General features: G+C 44.7%; 1 protein-coding gene across 1 annotated transcript in view; it reads right to left on the reverse strand.

Annotated features, from left to right (window-relative positions):
* SHANK1 (SH3 and multiple ankyrin repeat domains 1) overlaps window positions 1-16,887 on the reverse strand; it is a 99,269-nt gene extending 82,382 nt beyond the window's left edge. The window contains 1 exon segment of the mRNA XM_044444762.1: window positions 16,593-16,887. The gene's annotated coding sequence lies outside the window, so the exon portion shown is untranslated.
* Window positions 16,888-20,108: the final 3,221 nt, after the last annotated feature.

Genomic DNA, 20,108 nt, shown 5'->3' on the forward strand with positions numbered 1-20,108 from the left:
TGGAGGAAAGCACTGTATGCTCTGTACTTTCGAAGTAAGACTCCTGACTTTCGGTGCAGTGGAGGACCTTGTCCCACAGACAAGGTCCAGGAAAATTTCAGACAACAGTCCAACCAGCTTTTGTACACAGGGGGCATTTTGGTCCTTGCCTCAGGCTGCAAAATCTCTTGGGCAGCCCTGGCTATGCTACACCACTGGCTGTTACTGCTGGAAGGGAGGTTAAGGGGAGCTCAATGCCCTGCACTGATTCTGTACCAACGGCATTAGTCACCTCTTGGTTTCAGGCCTCGATGTCAAGTGCTGGCACTATTGTATTAGATTTTTAAACCTTCAACAGGCTCTGTGAGGTGGCCATGTGTCATTTTTTACAAGGGAAAGTTCTCTACTTGAAGCCCTGGCCTCCCAGAGTTAAAGAGAAAGAACCATCAGAACCGTTGCCCATCTCCAGTTCACACCTGATCACCAGGTCCCGGATTTCCACCTTCCAGTGATTTTTCACTTTGAATTATAATAATGATGTCTAAATGTGTAGCTACACATATAAATTAGCATATGTATGTTCTATGCAAATCACTGTGCTTTTCTGTCCTTTGGTTTGGTGATACATTTCCTCTTACCATTTGATTCGTACATGCTCCCTGAGTGATCTCAGGGGCTGCCTTCTTCAGTGTGAATTCACTTGAATGCAAAGCACTTCTGTTTCCAGGTTTGGAGAGGGGAGTAAAAACCTGGACAGATCCCTTTTTTCCTTTAATTGCCACTGTCTATTATATACCGGTCTGTTATGGCCACCCTCTTTGGGAGACTGTATGGACTGGGCTCAGAGAGACAAAAGGAGGATGGGGGATACTCTTACTTCCCTCTATTCCTCTCACGCCTTGCTTGCTTGAGGAGCCACATGAACAGGTAAGACTGACAAGGTGAGGAGGTTCCAGGGGTCAGCAGTGGGTCCCCTACTCAGCTGCCCATCGATGCTGGCCTCTGACATCAACCCTGGCTTTAAGATCACTCTGACAGCCCTACATATCATCCCCTTACTACTGGACTTATAATAGATTTATAACCTTTCTGGTGCTGGCAATGAAGCTCTCAAATGCCCTTCCTGGCAGGGATTTGCAGAACTCTTTCTTTTTCTACTTTTAGGTGGGCTTTGAGTGCTTCAAAAACAGGCCTTTGATATTTAGTTCTCTTCCATTGTAGGTGTTGCCTTTAAAAAAAACTGTGGGAAGAATCCAATTAGTGCTTCCATTAGTGGAATGGGGAGGGAGGGGGAGAGTTACCCTCCTCCTTGAAACCCCCACATTTCCTCCTAAACCTGAGCATCCTAAACAGATTTTGAAGGGCGTGAGAGGCTGCAAGAGTCAGGAGAAAAGGAGAGGAAGGAAAAGTTTCACTGCGTTCCATGAACGTCTGCTCACATAATGTTGGATTTCACTTGATGTTTATTCATTTTTTCTGAATGACAAAAGTTTGCATATTAAACATATGGTCACATAACATCCATTGTACAATAGATACTGAATAAAATGCAAGAATTAAAAAGGCCCTCGAATAAATGGATAATTGTGCTGTTTTTAGTTGTTTTGTCTGACTCCTGCAACATTTGGTTTTCACAAAGGATGCTTTTGCTGCTTTTATATTTGAATTGGGTTATTAGTTCCTATTGTGTCATCTTGTTTTCTTTGCATTTTATGCCATTTTGAGTATAAATATTGATAGAAAGGGCAGGATCTGGCACCAGCCCTATAGATCCAGTAGGCAACATATCCGCCCTCTGTTCTTCACTGGATTTTTTCAGATAAAACAAGCTTGGGCAACTTGTAGTCCTCCACACGCTGTTAGACTGCAGCTCTCATAATTGATCATGACTGGCTATGCTCATTAAAGCTGACGGGAATTGCACTCCAACAACATCTGGTGGGCCACTTGCCCAACCCTGAAATCAAAGATTTCTTTCTTAAGTTATTTCTCTATTTCTCTGGCATAAATTGCTGCTTATGAATGGCCCAACTCGTGGATGGTGATTTGCATAAAATATCCATATGCTGATATATATGTACAGATGCATGTTTAAGACACATTATTATAATGTGAAAAGCAATATAGCGAATCTTCTCATAGTGTAGAAGACTATGGCCAGGTAACAGATGTGCCTGCCTGTTCAGTCTGGTGTTCAGATGCTCACCACTGATTGGCAAATTATTTATCTTCAAACTAGAAGTGAACAGGGCAGCCCTTCAAACAGAAGATTCTCATTGGTCTAGAGGACACAGAGCCGCCCCATGGGTGACTTCTTCCAGAGATTCAAGCAGTGGAGTCCAGTGGCACAGAAATGTAATAATAATAATAATAATAATAATAATAATAATAATAATAATAATAATAGCAGCTCTATCCGCTGCTTCCAGTTCTCCCTCTTCTTACCTAGATCCACCCTGTAACTCCACCATTAGCCAAAGTGAGGGGGCTGCCTCAGGTAGCAGATGCTGGAAACAGGCAGTGGGTGGTGAATGAATGCAGGAGGAGAAACCTGTGCGTGGCACATGGCTAGCCTACTGCCTTTAACTGGTAGAGAACACTCTCCTTCCACAACTAGTGAAGTAAAATTCAACTGCTGGTTCTGGTCAGCTTCTGTACTTGGGCAGGGGGTAGGATGCAAGAAGTAGCATCATCTAGTCCTTCACAGGCAGTAAAACATCTGGGCTTGGCCTGACTGTTTACACCACCAGAAGGAAGGAACAAGGTGCTCAGTGGAAGACACTGGTGTCACAGACGTGCCTCATGCCCATCCATTGACAGTCAACAGAGAAAGCATTTTGGCTCTCCTTCCTCATTAACTGAGAATAAGCCTTAGGCTGAGTAAGACCTCTGATCCACCTAGACCAGAATTATCAATGCTGACTGGCTGGAGCTCTCCTGAGTTCCAGACAGGATACTTTCCCAACCCTACCTGGAGATGTTGGAGATGGAACCTCCAGGTGTGCAAAGCAGGCGCTCTACCAGTGACTGGGGATAACAGAAGTTACAGTCCAACACATCTGGAAGACACCAGAATGGGGACAGCTGATCTAGGAGAACAAATCCCAGTCCACATAGGCAGGCCAGGCTGCTACCGTGAGCTGAACAATGCAAGGGGCATTCTCTGCATAAACTAGGAGAGCAACACAGTGGGCTTCCAGTCTGAATTGGGATGACCCTGCCCCATTTTACCTGGAGCCCAAAGAAACCTTCAGCCAGCCCTGGCCTGATGCCAATCCACTGTGGCTGTTCATGCTTGCATCGGCACAGCATTCTTCACTCAGCAAATTAAAATGTTGCATCCAAAGCAGATTTACACCAAACCATCAGATTGATGTATATTTGCTTTCTTGGCATAAATTGCCTCTTTCTACATCCTGTATTCTCAACCTGACATTTGAGGGTTTCTTTTTCTAGGATTTGTGATAGAACTGTGCAGCAGGCAGGAAGAAACTGGGCGAGCAAATGTCTGTATGGATGTGTGGGGAGCAGCACAGGACTGGAAGTCTCAGAGAAGAGATGGTCAATCATGCAAAAGATGGAAACTATGAGCATTTCTTCTGAACACTGGTGTCTGTGGTGGCCTGTGACCATACCTGAACATCCGAGTGTTCAAAGCACTTCACCTTGACTATCTTAGGAATCCTTACGATGAGCCTGTGAAGTAGGTCAGTATATAACCCTAATATTGCAAGTGGAGGCAAAGAAACAGTGTACAATTTCAAATAAAACATTCCCTTCTCTCTTGTTATATTTCAATTCTTTTGTGGGAGTAAAACACTGTTTCCCAAGTTCACTGGATGTCCCAGGGCCAGTCACTCTCTCCCTCTCACCTATCTCACAGAGCTGTTCTGAGAGTAAAACTGGCTGCCATCGTCCCCTGTTCTCGGACCATACATTGTGCCTCTGAGGATCCTAATGAAGATGGGGCACAGGCCCATTCAGACAGTCAGTGTCTTATTCAGGGCCTACCTGTCCAGAGGACAGTCTTGTCGTCATACTCTGGCACGAGGATGCATTCCCAGCAGAACCCCAGGTGCATAGAACTCAACAGGCTATAAAATCAGATGAGAGCCCTTTAACAGTCCAGTCAGCTCCTCCATGATGAGTAGAGCTGATCATGCCACATAGCTTGTCAGTCTATATATGGTTTCAGTTGGCCTTAATTTGCTGCTGAGACAACATGTTCCCATAGTTGCTGTATGATACTGTTCCAACCAGTAGTACTACTTAGATCTATCTATTATTTTCTTTTTGCCTTGATCCTGACTTCTGTCGGATGCTACTAAAATTTCTTATGAGCCTGAAGGGACTGTGGAATGGGATACCGGTAAACTATGGTTTGCATTCAAATCACAGATGGATGCTATGTCTGAAGTGAGTTTCAGCTCGTGGCTTGAAGGTAACCATAGTTTAACCATTCTGAATATAATGTCAAGCTATATTTGGTTCAAACAATGAAAGGAGAGAGTGGGAGTGGTGGAGCCTGTCTTATTTATGATCCTCTAGATTATGAGTGGTGAAACTCATTCAGCCTGAGGGCTGAATTCCATTTCAGAAAAGCTTTCCAGCAGTGGGTCAGGCTGAAGACAAAAGGAGTGGGACCAAAATGCCAAGATAATTTAGCTTTAAGCCTTTATTGCCAGTAACTGCCACGGGCAATACATTTAAAAGTTTAAAAATGGGAGAAATGCACATCATCTGGGAAGCCATCAAATGATTGGTGGTAACACGAAGGGCGTATAATCCCCTGGGAAACCGAAGTGTCAGATTAGAACCTCAGGTGGGCCAGATTTGACCCCAGATCAGAGGTTATGAAACTCTGCTCCAAAAACAATGGTTTGGACGATCAGGAATGTCTCATATGAACCAGCCCAGTGGCTTGCCTAAGGCTGAGTAAATTTTGACCTTCTGAATGTATGAATTCTGAGTAAATTTTGACCTTCCTTCAAGGCTTTCCAGCCCATTCTCCTACACATTATGGTACTATACCAGCTCTCTCTGACATACATCCACTTCAATAATGCCTGAGTTCAGACAGCATGACAAGCTTTTTTTCAACCATTGTTGGTCTATTTGTGTTGCCCCAATTCAGTCATGTAATTTCACCCTGGTACATTTGGCCTTTAGAAACTGTGATAAGAAATTATGGTTTGAAATTCAAAGGCACAATTGCAAACCATTCTAACAAGGAAAAGGAGTATAACTGAAGACGCCCACGTGACTTCACAAAAAGCTTTGAGATAATCTGAAAACAAAAAGGACATGCATAGGAGGTGGAAGGAAGGTCAAGCTACAAAGGAAGAATGCAGACAGGTAGCCCAGAATTGCAGGGATGGCATCAATAAGGCTAAAGCTAGGAATGAAGCTAGTGAGGTATGCTAAAAGCAACAAAAGTCTTCTTCAGATATGTCCAAAGTAAAAGACGGAAAGAAATGGAGGTTCAGCCACTCAGTGTGGATGACAAAATTATAACAGATGACAAAGAAAATGCAAAAATGCTCAATTTGTACTGAACTGGAATCAATCAAACTCAATCTTCTCCCAAAAGAAGATCTATGACCTTCCTGATGAAGAGGAAGTACAAGGTTGATAGGCAATTGTTCAATGATCAACTAATGGTTTGAATGAGTTCAAATTTCCCGGGCCTGATGAACTCCATCCTACAAACATAAAGGAGCTGGCAGAAGAACTCTTAGAACCACTATTATCTTTGAGAAATCATGGAGGACTGAGGAAGTGCCAGATGACTGGAGAAGGGCTAACATCTTCAGGAAAGGAAAAAAAGAAGAACCACCTGGGAGCTACAGACCAGTCAGTATGAAATCAATCCATGGGAAAATTCTGGATTTTAAAGCAATCACTTTGCAAACCTCTTGAAAACAATGCAGAGATTACTAGAAGCCAACATGGATTTCTCAAGAACAAATCCTGCCGAACTAATCCAATTTCATTTTTTTTATTGGAATAGCTCCCTTATTGACTATGGGAACACTGTGGACATAGTATATCTTGACTTCAGCAAAGTGCCCCTGAATGTCCTGATTAGCAAACTAGCTAAAAGTGAGCTAGATGAAACAACTATCAGGTGGCTCCACAGGTGACTACAGAACTAGACTCAAAGAGTGCTCATCAATGACACTTTCTCAAACTGGGGAAAGGCAACAAGTGGGATACTGCAGGGTTCAATCCTAGGCCCAGTGCTCTTCACCATATTTATTAATGATTTGGATGAGGATGTGCACGGAACCATTATCATACCTGGAGATGACACAAAACTGGGTGGGATAGCTAATTATCTAGAAGATAGAAATAAGATTCAAGGTGATCTTGATAGGTTGGGGTGCTGGGCTGAAAACAACATAATGAATTTCAATGCAGGACATGGAGTAATAGGCTCAAATTGCAGGAAGCCAGATTCTGGCTAGATATCAGGAAAAAAGTTGACTACACAGTATGACAATGGAGCCAATTACTCTGGGAGGTTGTGGGGTCTCCACACTCATGGCTTTCAAGATGCAACTGAACAGCCCTCTGAGAGGGATGGTTTAACTTGGAGTCCTGCACTGAGCAAGGGGTAGGACCCGATGGCACTCTGGCCCCTTCTAACTCTACTATTCTATAATTCTCCATACCACTATGCCTTGCTTTATTGTCTTAACCCAGGATTATAGTTTCCATGGTTCTAATATGCAACTAACACAGAGTCCCCTAGAAAATGGCAACTGTAGGAGCCACTCCAGCAACCCCATTTCTATGTGCAGACCAATGGGCAAGAGGCAGGAGACACAGAGAGGCAGCCATGAAACTTGGGACTGAATTTCAGGTGTGGCTTCTGATGGGTTACATGCCAACAGTGACAAGACTGAGCAGGAAATCACTGGATAGACCATGGTTAAAAAACAGAGAACTGTGGTACCCATGAAGGGTTGCTTGTCATGTTGAATGAACCTGGTCAATGTCTGGCTTCATACAACACAGCAAATAATCTTGCACGGTTTCCATGGTGCATGGATTTCTGCCTGAATTTACCAGCCAGGCAATTATGTAGTTACTCTGCCAGTGCAGTTTCCATGCTCCCCATTCTGTCCTCCCAGTCTCACCTCCTATCTGGGCAGCCCCTGTGAGCAACCCCCCCTCTTTTCCTTATCCTTGCCAATGGATCACAGCAGCCTCCTCCTAGTTGGTCTGCTATGGTTCTGAGTTAGGTTCCTCTTCTTTCCCCCACAGGGGTACCAACATGTCTCCATTGCCTCCCAGCCACTACAGTCCCAGAGAGATTTTTATTTAATGAGAATAAACAGTTTAACAGTGATTCCCCCTTCTCCCCTCAAGTATTTTTGTGTTGTTTCCCTGTTCCCAAAAGTAAACAGGGTGATGGACACATTGCTTGGTTAATGGAAATAAAGTGAGCAATAACATGTCAATTGCTAGGGGACTGAGAGCAATAGAGACTGAGGGCTATAGAGACTGAAGCCTAGAAGTGGCCACTTCCACAGCCACTCTTGCCAGGGGACTCTATGGTGTTTCCATACCAACAATGCTAAAATGGTAATACTCAATCCAAATGAATGGAGATGCCACAGTGAAGTGTGGATACCTTAGAAATTACCATTGATTTTCTCTATGGGTTTAAAAAAAACTAATTCTACTGTGCAGGAATTCTGGTACTGTATGTTAAGTGTTCACCATGGCTTCTCACGTCATGTGAAACTGCCCAATATATTGCTTACTGTTGTTGCCAGCCTAAACACAATCTCTAAGGAATAAACCCCTCTGAACAGTGGAACTCACTTCCAGTAAACATGAGTCTTGCACTGTGTGTCAAAAAAATTCAAATAAGGCTTTTTTGGCGCAGTAGCAAAAAATGTTAGAATAATAAGCAAAACAAACAGAGCATTTGCAACCCTAAACAGTACCCCCAAATCTACTACTTGGTAGGCCCACCTAACCCTGTGGAACAGTAGGGCCAGCAGCTCTGTATTAAACCCAGCTCTGCACCTTTTCATATGGCAGAATTTCCAGTTTACTAGCAACTTTTTCAAGAGCCAGTTGAATGCCCAACAGAATTTCAATCAACTGAGTGGGTGCTGTATGGTTGAGTGCCATCTCAAATAATCAGGTTTGATTGTTACTACTTCAGACTTAACAAACAATGACCAAATGCTATCCAAACCCCTCCTGCTTCCATCCCCCCCACCCCCAGATTCAGAATAGTCATATTGTCTCTTTTGCACAGGTCAGTCCTCAATCTGTAAAACTGCCCTGTCCAATTCCAGTTTAAAGAGCCATCATTAAGAACTGTTGCCCATCCACAAGGAACACCTAGCTAGTAAGCTGAAAAGGCAGGAGCACAGGTCACTTAGTGATTCATAGCGTGGTGAGATAGATTGCATTTTTGTTTCAATTGTAATTATATCTTAGTTTTCACATACATAAAAGCTTCAACTAATGGGCGATATAGAAATAACTAATAAAATACTATATTGGCACATGCAGGTTTTATGCCAAGCAACGTCCTCTTTCTTTGGTGATGCATTTCCTCTTGGGGGGGGGGACCCACAATGCACCCGTACTTAGCATTAAGAGACTTGAGCTTCAAGTAGCACTCCCAAATGGCACAATTTGCCACTGAGAAGGTCTCTGGAGAAAGTCCAGTTGAAAGGAACAGAAGCAGCAACATCCCGATTCTTCAAAATGGGGTTTCTGCAGAAGAGCACTGCAGTGGATTAGAATAACACAGTCCAAGAGATGTGTGGGAGGGGGTGGAATTTGTAGGTAGTGTGACCATATATACATCACCCAAAAGACATTAAAGCAGGATGTCAATTTGTATCTAATTTGCAGGTGCTAACTCAGTCTCCTCCTCCTGCTGTCCATCTTATCCCCACAGCACCCCTGTGAGGAAGGTTTGGGCTGAGAGTCTGTGACTGGCCCAAAGTCTCCCAGTTGGCTCCATGGCTGAGCAGGGACTAGAACCCGGGTCACCTGAGTCCCAGTTCTGCACTCTTTAACCACTACAACCACACTGGCTCTCTTTAGAGATAGATATCTATATTTCATAATATTCTACAGTCTGTGTTTTTCACATTTGCATGCTCTAGAGTAAAATAGATATGCAAACTTGGAAATAACAATTACAGTTTTCGTAGAAATATAATACTTCTCATCCTAGCAGAAAAGTGCTGTCCAGCGAAGTAGGGAAGTTCAGGTGCTGTCGAGGAGGAGGGATTCCAAGTCCCCCACTTGCTTTGTATTCTGATGGTTCTCGATTTTTAAATTGGCTTGGACTGAACACCTCGTCAAACAGAGGAAACCTTCAGATGGAGGATGGTCCTCTGATAGCCTTTCAAATCAATGTCCCTCCTTTGTCAAGAAGGACACTTAGCCACCCTAGCTGCAGGCCATCACAGCTCCATGCAGGACACCCGGAATTAAAGTGTTCCCAACACATGGTTGCCCAGCCTCTGCTTGAAGACCTCCAGTGAGAGAGAGCTTATTCATCCTTTGAATCCATTGCTGAGCTGCTGTTGTTCAGCAGGATATCTGGAAGGACCCTTTTCACACACACAGACTCACTCAAGCAAGTGTACCAGCCCTTTTCTCACATATGGTTTCACACAGCCATTGATGTACCAGGTTTAGTCCCTATTAAGTAATGAACTTCACTGGGCAATGTTGAGTAATTCTCTGTTTCTTTGCTTCATCCACCTCACAAGGTAGTTGTGAGGTTATGATGAAGGGTGACAGAGAAAGCTGCATATGCAGGCGTGAGTTTCTTGGAAAAAGGATGAGAGACAGACGCAATCCAGAAATAACACCTGTAGCCTTTGTACAACATCCATTCAGAAAGAGCACCGGCCAGGCAAGAGCAGGCAACACCCCCTCTCTCATTCATACAACTTTTTGTTCTTTTTAGCCTTTTGTTCTCCATTGAGAAGAGGCATCACATACTAGGTATAACTCACAGAGCAGAGGTGAGCACAACCAGGAAGTACAAGTGGGAAGCCCAGTGCCAGCCCACATGGCATCTTTGGGCAAGTGATGGAGCCCTAACAAGGCCCTCCACTGCTGATGCTGGACCTGGTCAGGGGGCCCCTTTGTATTTGTCCAGAGCAGACAGAACATTGTCCCTCTAAGGATGGTCCCACCACCATTTTAACTCCTCCACCCAGAGAGCAAGGCTGTACATATAAGGATGTCTCCTCAAACCTGGATCTGACCCAGTGCAGTAAATGAATTTTGACATGCTGGAAAAAGCAGATAAAAAAGCACCTCCAGACTAGCGCATGTGGGTTCTTTTTCTCCTACAGTGATACATTATTCATATACCCAAATAGCTATATGCAGACATGTGCTAGTCTGAAGATACTTATACATCTGCTGTTTTCAACGTGCCAACAATTCAAGCAGCTGTAATCTCACAGACCACCCACCATCTCCGAAAGAAATGTGCACATGTGCATTTTTGGCACCATTGTGCCTTTTTATACCATTGTACATGAGCACATACATGCACACACACGGGGTGGGCATGAAAGTATATGTGTGCACTCACAGAAATACTACATGGTATATACCTGAGTTTTGGCATATTCATACAGGACACGAACAGATTCATGCAACACAGAGATACTCTTAATTATCAAGGGCCTCACAGATACACATTTTCCACAACATCCTCATATGCAACCAAACACATTCAAAGCAATATGACCCCATAGGCATGGTCACCAGCCATGTGATTTCTGAAGATACCATATGAGTTCATATACGCTTTTATTGTGTGATTTGCTACAATAAGTCTCTCCCTGATTTAGCATGCTCTGTGTCAGAATGCCAGAGATCAGGCCCATGGCACATCTTCTCATTCAAGAGCACGTGTGTGTACATTTATGCAGCACACGCTCTTACCCTAGCATGCACACATGCATGCATACAAGGACACGTTTGGTGGCATGCTCGCCCAGAAACATTCTCACACACACTGAGCCAGGCATGTGCATAGCCCTCTTTCTCACACACCGCAGTAGCTGTTCTCTCTGCACACCCAGCAGAAATACTCTCAGAAGCATGAATCAAAGACTCAGGAGCTAAGAATAGCCAGCCCAGCCGGGCGGGGGAGAGGCAGCGCAGGCGCTGTTTGGAGTTGTGCCAGCTGGAGAATGGTAGGGAAGAGAAAGAGATGGCCTCCCTCACTGAAAACTCCACCTACAGTGGCTGAGGGGACACATGGGGAAATATACTTGCTGGGCTCCTACCCCTTCAAAAAGGGTTTGATTAGAACAAGATGTGAGATTAGAATTAGCTAGCTAGATCTGGGAAACAAAAGAACTCAGGAAAGGCAGTGATTCTGACTTTCTCCCCTACCTTGCTGACCTGCTGCTGCCCTCTTCATTAGCTCAATGCAGCAGCTTGCTTGAGGGAGGGAAGTGGGTCATTCCAATCATATAGGCTGCATGGAGGCACCCTTGCAATGGAAGTTGTGCTGCTCCAGAACAAGCACAGAGCCCGGCGTGTGAAGCGGGGCTGCGTTGCCTATGGAGGCTGCAAGGGCTGATACGGTGCCAGTGTCAGTCCAACAGATAGGTAAGCTTCGTGCGTTCAGTGCTTCCCCAGCATTTTTGTATCCTCCCCTCCACAGTGCCATGTGCAGTGGGCATGAAGTAAGGCCAAATGAGGCCAGCCCTCCTTGGCAACACACATGCACATGACTTGGTTACTCTTTGCACATACATGCACTTGCATTCCACATGTGCAGAAGTATCCCTGTTTTTCCTATGTGCTCTTGCTCACATGTATACATTTGTAGATTCTTACCCTCACAAAGTCCTCTGTCTCTTTCACACACACACACATGTGCACACACATCCATACAAGCACTGGCTCACATGTTTATATGAACTTCATGTATTTCTGCCCATATGGTCATCTTTACATTGAATCACATATGAATCTTGAAGCTGCTTTGCAGGAAATTATTGCCTCTGGGTCTGGGAGATACGACTATTTCTGGTGGGCTTTGGGCAGGAAATTCTCCCTTAATCTGGGCTCCATCAGTAAAACAGGAATAATGGGGTAAAGCTACCTGTTATGTGGCAAACACAGCATTGGCAACCTTGTGCTTTCCACAGAATATCGACACACGAGTAGGGGCACATGCAAGGGAAAAGCAGAAAGGAAGGGCTGCTTAAATCTTCCCACATCCTCCAGGTCTCTCCTGCAACCTCCATCTCTATGCTTTTGTTACCTTATTCCCTCCCCACACCAGAAATGTGCCCAGAGAGGGGGGAATTGCATAGAAGACATTTGTAAGGGAGAATTGGCAGGCCTTCACCTCCACACATCTGTCCATTCCCCCCGAAAAATGCACATGCGGGCAAACACATTTTCCTGTATTTGTGATACATACTTCCATTTGGGAATGTATGTCTGCTGAACTGTGCCATTCCATCTATCCTGATTTACCTTGCGACTATTGTGGGGATGGGAAATGAATGACAAAAGGATTGTCAGTGGCTTGGGATTCAAGATAATGATAAATGAATAGCTGTCCCAAATAAATAACCTTCCCCTTTACTCTTTCAATATGCAAAGGCCCAATCCTACCAAATATTCATCCATTCCTATTCGTGGATTCCCCATGTGTAACAAATCATACTCCCTTGCCAATACCAAATATGGATGTTTTATCTGGGGATAAATCCCAGGGCACCCCCATGTTTCCTACGGGCTAAAATGCTTTTGTATAAACAAGCCCTCCTTTACTGTAGGAGTGACTTTTTTCCTAGGCTTATCCCACATTTTAAGGCTCATGTCCCTTTGGGAGGGGCTAATTGTCTGGGCCGTTCCCACAGGATTGGCACCCTTTGATCCATCAGTCAGCTCTGTCCATGTGCTGCGGCTGAGCTGTGGGATAAATCCACAGAGAAACAGCTCCCATAGCGCTGCAGAACTTGTCAGGAGCACCAACTCAGGAAATGTACACATGGGCAGCATGCAACATCTAGCAAGCATCTCTAAGGAAGCTGCGTGCGCACGCATGCACACACACCCTGTAGCACTGCCTGGCTGCTTACAGAGACACAGACAAGTCCAAAGATGCCTTGGAAAACAGCCCATCAAAGTGAGGCAAAACTACTTCGCCAGGTACAAGCAGGCTCTGTACAGATTATAGTCTGGGTTAAAAGGCCCCATAAGGGAGAAAACTGTGCCCTTTGGTATGGATGTAGATTGTAGTCTGCTGAATGCGCTAAAGCTAAGGTATGGCCGGATTCTCACAGACCACAGATTCTCACAAATCTTGTACACTTGAGGAGCTTGGTGGCAATGTTAGCCACCAATTCAGCAGCACACACTGGGCAAGCTACCGGCAGTTCCAAGTGTCCATTTCAAATCTGTAAAATGGGAATAATAGTTATCTGCTCCACTGAGCTGTTGCAAGAAGCATATGAATGATCTCAAAGTACTCTGGACACTGCCAAAGTACTCTGGCCATGCATCTTCCTTTACAGTGGTAGTCCACTATTTGAATGACTGTCCAGGTCAAAATTTCTTAAAAGGCCATAAGAAGGGACAACGGGGACCTTGATGCTTTATTCTCATCATTTGCTTATTTATTTCACTATGTGTAGGCCATCTTTCTACCTGGACAACAGATTTAGCACTTGAAAAATTCCCCATGTCACAACATGTACCACTGAAGTGAGATCTCTTGTATCCCTGTTTAAATTATAGTCATTATAGCTAAGTGAGCTCTTAGGCAGAAATTAACATATGCTAATTTATGCAGATCAGCACACTGGTTAGCCCTCTTTTTGGTGATGTATTTCTCCCTTTTGGTCATGTATAAGTGGCTACCATATTGCTCAAGTGACATTAAGTATATTTACTTAGAAATAAGTCCCATTTATGTCAGTGGAACTTAGTTGCTTATGAGTACGTTTCAGTTTTCAGTCTATTAGGCTGATCCTATGCACGTTTAGTCAAAAGTAAGTCCTACTTTGTTCAGGGAAGCTTATGAACATGCAGCAATGGTCTAAAGTAGCATTATATACATACTAAATTAGGAGCAAATTCTGTTAAAACTTATTTTTGGGTCAATATGCAAATGCTTGGGCTCTAAAACTGTGCATTAAATTATCACTGATATAAAAGGATGAACAAATGCAGATCCTCACCAAACTATGCTAGAAAGAAAGCGAAAACTACATCACTCACACATATGCAAAAGAAGCGCATCTAATTTTATGCACATGTAGCACATAAGCAATTAAATACAAATGTGTCTGAAATCTTGTGGGGTATGAGTTCATAGGTACATGGCAACTGGGAAATGAAGGAAATGCAGATGAAACTTTTCTGTTGTGCTCATAACCACATTGCACAGCGAGTTGAGAGCTGCACAATACAAGCAGGGTACAAATCATGCTGCATTGGTAGAAGAATCCACAAGGAATGTATCAGATAAGGAGAGCATTCTCACTATGTTCTATGCACGCTTTCAGTGAAGATCCACAGAACACAGTGGGGAAATCATGAATGCATGTGCACATTCACATGAACATACTCAAAACACACATGGCAGGACATAAGAAACCACATGGATACAGATTTACAGCCAGCATGAGTGTTCCACAAATGAGTGCCAAAGGGACAAATCACCCTGAGAATCTACTGTGTGCCTGCAAATAGATGGATTGTAGCTGCCACAGCTCACACACTCACACACACACACACACTGATGGGAATGTGCACAGACAGACTTCATGACTACACCCACACAGCAATATGTGATCATATAGATGAATACAGATCCAGCTAGGGTGACAAATTCACGCTTGTGTGAATGCCAGACAAGCATATGCACAATGAGATCCAAATTATTCATTCAGAAGATATTAAGAAAATTTGATCAGCTTAGATTCCACCCCTCCACCCCCCCCCAACTGATTTTTAAAGATAGATAGATAGATTTGCAAGGATGGCAGAAGAAAGGGTTGGGGGAAGGGAAGGAAGAAAAGAGCATACAGAAGAGCCAAGGGGAGAAAGCCAAGTAACCATAAGAAAGGGGTACAGAAGACACCAAAGCCCCACCCACATATGGGAACAGTATACTCTGCTCAAACCGACTTCGGTTTTTGAATCTTCTCAAGACATCATTCACACCCATTCACACACTGTGCTTCACAATCAGGACTAGGAACTTTCTGTCATATTTTGCAGGAAAGCTGTAATGCTTGGGGGTGGCAAATAACAGGTCCTGCACTTGTGCAGTGGAATCACAGATGCATACATGCAGATGCAGAGAAACATACTTGGAACTGGCTAGCATATGAATTTTTGCACTCGCAGTGTGATAGATTGACTGACTGAGCTCATTTCAATCAGATCCAGATATGCTTAAAGCGCTGACATCCAACCATTCAGATAAGCATGCCCACACAAGTACTTATCTGTCCCTCTATCTACTCACAACTACAAGCAGATATGGATACCGAGAAGAAAATGTTCTTACAAAGGTACAGTCACTGTCAGGGGAAGCGTGCATGGCATGCATGCATGAATGGAAGTACATGGACCTAAATGCACAAAAGATGTGCAGAAAAAGACATCTGCACACACATGCGTACACAGGGAAAATATGCATGCATAATCTTATACTTGCAGATTAAGCTCATAAAGAGGGCACACAAATGGTGCATATAATGGCATATACATGAATATGTGTGCACGGAGATTCGTGTACATCCTGAAGCATCTAGATTGCTCTTTCTTCCGTATTTGTCCTCCCCCTTTCTCCATCTCAGACACATGCTATTAACACTTTACAAAAATATGCACACGTACCCTTTGCAGCACCCTCCCTATGCAGCCGAGAAGCACCTATACAGGTCTCCACGTGTGTGCAAACATGTCCATATGCAGCTGGGCGAGCTGCACACCTTGCGCAAGGGACCACATGTCCGCACACAGCCCCTCTCATGCCCTTTTTCTGGAAGCTCCCGCATCCCCCAACTGGCTTTTGACAGCCTTGCCCGCCATCAACGTTTCCTCCCACCGTACTACCAAGATGGCTATGTCTGTGTGCGTGTGTGAAAGCTGAGGGGTTAGGAGCCCCCCATCCCGCGTCTTTGACACTTGCTCGCGCGCGCACACGTTTCCTCACTCACCCAGTTCCCACAGATGGCTGCCCCCCCCGCTACGGACCGTAAGTGGACCCCCCTTATTGGGAACGGGGCCCTCCAGAGGGGGGCGTGGCAGGGTCCACCCCGAGGTGGCCGTACGCGAGGGCTGCGCCGGTGTCACCTCCAACGGCCATGCCTGCCTCGCCACTGCCCGAGCGGAGCGCGGCAGCACCTTCCCGCTTCCCCCGCCGCGGAAACCCCCAGCTCCTCTTCCCAGCCGAGGCCGGTGGTGTTTCGCCACCCCCGACCCCCTCCCCGCAGAAAGCGCGATTTCCAGCCTCCCACCCGCCAAATCCCCGCCGCATGCAAGAGCTGCTCCTCTCCCCACAATCTCCCCTTCACAGATCCACCCACACGCGTTGCCCCCTTCCCTCCCCACCCCGTTACCTGCCACCGATGGGAGCCGCTCAGCACATGCTCTCGCTTCCTGGGGGGGACCCTCTGGCTGGTCCCCCCCTCCTCCACCGCCGCCCCCTCTCCGCCTGGTGGCGTGTCCTTGCGGTCTTGCGGTGGGCGGAGAGGTCCTCCAGATGTTTCCGCCGAGGCGAAGCCACGCTAAACCGAGGTGTGTGCACAGGCGGGAGGGGTGGGGGTTGCTTTAGGCTTCCATGGCGGCGCCCCTTGCAGGCTCCGCTCCGCTCGGTCTCCCAGGGCTGCGCTGCTGCCAGCCGCTCCCTCAGCCTCTCCCTCCCACCCTCCTAATGCTGCTGCCGGGGGGAGGACGCGCCTCTCCTCTCCTCTCCGCTCCTCTCCCCGCCCCACCCCCACGCCCGCTCCCTTTCTGCTGTTCAGGAATGCATGGGTTTTTGCCCAGCCCCCCCGTCTCATTCATAGCGTCACGTGGGCATGGGTGTGGGGACGGGGTGGTGGAGGAAAGAGATCCAACAAGCACACTCACACACACCCATCTTCGCTCACCATCCTCAACCCCGCAGCCCACCTTCTTCCTCCCCGCTCTCCATACCTCTTGGCTTCTCTCACAACCTTCGGTCCCCCTGGGTTGCTTTGCCAAAGGCGCCCGGTCTCCTCCTCGTTGCTTCCCATTTATCCATCTTATAGCTATTGCATCCTCCGGGAACGGCTTCATTTACATCCCTGGATCGGGCTCCATTTTTCCTTGGGTCTTTTCATTCCGATCACCACCACTATCTCTAAAAGAGATGCTTCGGATGCTCCTCCACGAGCACCTGCCCCGTCCAACAGTGCTTTCATAGGCAAGGCTGCTGGATTTTGGAACCTGTTCATATGGGTTTTGAAAATTAAACAAGCTTGACCAGCATGTGCATCCCAGTTCTCTTCCCCACTGTTAGAGCCTTCATTTTATCCCATTGACCTCTGCATGCATCAGCCCCACACTTCCTGATAGGCAGCCCTACATATATTTGATCATAACTCTGCTCATCCATGCATCACAGCAACATACATCCCTACATTAGAATTCCACCCTTATACACTGAATCCCACCTAAATATTTAGGACCTCTGGATATCAGTGTCCTTGCTGAGTACTTAGCCTTACTTTATTTGTCGAGTTTCACAGACTTACGTACCTGTGTGGTCAATTTGCATTCTGGATAAATACCAACCCAAGAAATCAAAACATCCTTCCCTATAGTGATTCATCACACTCCCTTGTTAGTTGTGGCCCCTGCTTTTTGCTGTTTTCAAGACTTCTAATGCTGTAGCTTGGACACAGGGAAAATGTGCACAACTAAGACATACTTGTGTGATCAGCTGGGTAACATTTGCTCATGCAACTCAAGAGCAGCACCCCAAACTGAGACCTGTTTTAAACAAGCATGAATCACATAACTGCACAAGGCTGTACATGAATCTTGGTACTTGCTTGCTTGTTTTTATTATTTTATATCACTCTCTAATCATGTTTCCAGGGTGGTTTACAAAAAAGAATAAAGCAATTAAATTAAAAATAAAAACAGACACCATCAAATAAGCTAAAGCCCACAAAAGTATAAAAACAGGATTGAAACTGTATCTAAAATGCTTGGGAAAATAAAAAGAGGCCTTTTACTAGTAGACATGAATTAGTGTACACGAATCCTGGCATATAGGTGAGAGTGCACTTTTGTACTGTTTGAATTGTCTGGACTACAGAAATGCATGCATAGCGACTGGGCATGCAATTTGACATGGACGTTACACGTAAACACACATAAATACATTGGGATTGTAATTCATAGTATTTATTTGATAGATGAACATCCTGCTTTTCAGGGTGTTCCTGCTTTTCAGAGTCCTCAAGTGGCTTACAACATTTATAAAATGCAATGGCTGTATTAAAAATTGTACATGTAGGAGAAAGCAAAGCAAGAAGTCCACCAGCTATGAAGCCAGATGCAAAATGGTTGTCTCAGTATGGAACTAATTACATTCCGAACACATGAGGCACATACTGCATATACAACTATAAATTTGCATCTGAGATGAATCTGGAAAATGCTAATAGCATAACTGAATGGGAAAAGCAGACTTTTTGTTGTTACTGTTGTTAAACAGGGAGAGTACAAAACCACTGTGCTCCACTGAAAATCATTCAGGGATGTGCTACCCGTATTATCCTGATCTAACGTTGGCCAGCCCCTGTGTTTTTATTCAGTTATACTCACTGTACTTGAAACTGCTCAATAAGCAAAAATGGGTAGTGCGCATTAAAAATATGAAAGACAAACATTAAAACAAAATAGTAACATGAAACAGCACAGAATATTGTGTATTAACATTATTGCTGTGTTTCAACACGCACAAAATCACTACATGTATACATGAGTTGAATCTACCTTCAGCACAGAAACTTATATTGATCTGTGAGTGTAATAAACAATTCATCATTGCATATATACATGCATACATGGTGATGCATGGCCAACACCAGCAACTTGTTATTTTTCAGGAATGCTGCCTTTCCCTCAGTTTACACTTGGCACAGGGGTATATCATCTGATATGTATGGGAATATGCAGACTCATCTAAGTATTGAGCAAACTCTGATACATCTGCTGCTACCACTAACAGCCATACCAAACATGAAGGAGATGAAGAGGGAAGTAGGGCCATTCCTCCACTACTGCAGAAAGACTGTGTATTTTTTTTTCTCTTCCCTCCCCACCTCTTTTTCCTTATGTGTCAGGACTTTTTAGACTGTAAGCCTGTGGGCAGAGAATGTATTGCTTGTGCTGTTTAAGGGATTGCAGGTAAGCTATTCTGGGAGAGCTTTTGACTAATGAATGGGGTAAAAATACTTCAGATAATTTACAAATACACAGAATGGATAGGAAGGCCAGCAAATGAACACATTCATTATCTATTATGGTATATAATACATTAAACTAGCTTTTAGTTAAAAGGAACTTCTGGAGTAACTTATAGCAATTAAAATATGTTCCGAAAGCCACAAGGAAAGGTCTTTGTTTGACCCATTATTAAGATAGAGGGTTGCTGGACTACCATCTCTTTTCCATCTCTGATAGTCTTCCTCTGATTGATGGTAGCTAGTAGCTCAGAAGAACTGATTCTCAAATACGTCTTGAGACTAATGGTTAATTGTTAATTAATCCCAGGACACTGGTTTTTGAAACATATGCCTGAAGTACAGCCATGTAGTGCTAAACTTTGAAGTGCAGGTTCTCATCATGACAGCTCCCATGGCCACAATCCCCAAGAACTGGATGTTGGGTACCAAAAAAATCCAGGTTCACAAAAAAGTGTCCCAGTTTGCATATGCTAATTTCCATATCCTTTAAGCTCTGTGTGTATATTTCAAGGATATCCCTATTTGTCAAAAATGATGTATGGCAGGGGAGAGGAGGGAATTTATCTTCAGGAAAACTGAAAATTTGGGAGAGGCAACAAGACGTGGGCAAAAACCAAGTAATTCAGGGGCATC

This window comes from Varanus komodoensis, unplaced genomic scaffold (genome assembly GCF_004798865.1).
Source record: "Varanus komodoensis strain SLA01 unplaced genomic scaffold, ASM479886v1 scaffold45, whole genome shotgun sequence".
Classification (NCBI taxonomy): Eukaryota; Metazoa; Chordata; class Lepidosauria; order Squamata; family Varanidae; genus Varanus; species Varanus komodoensis.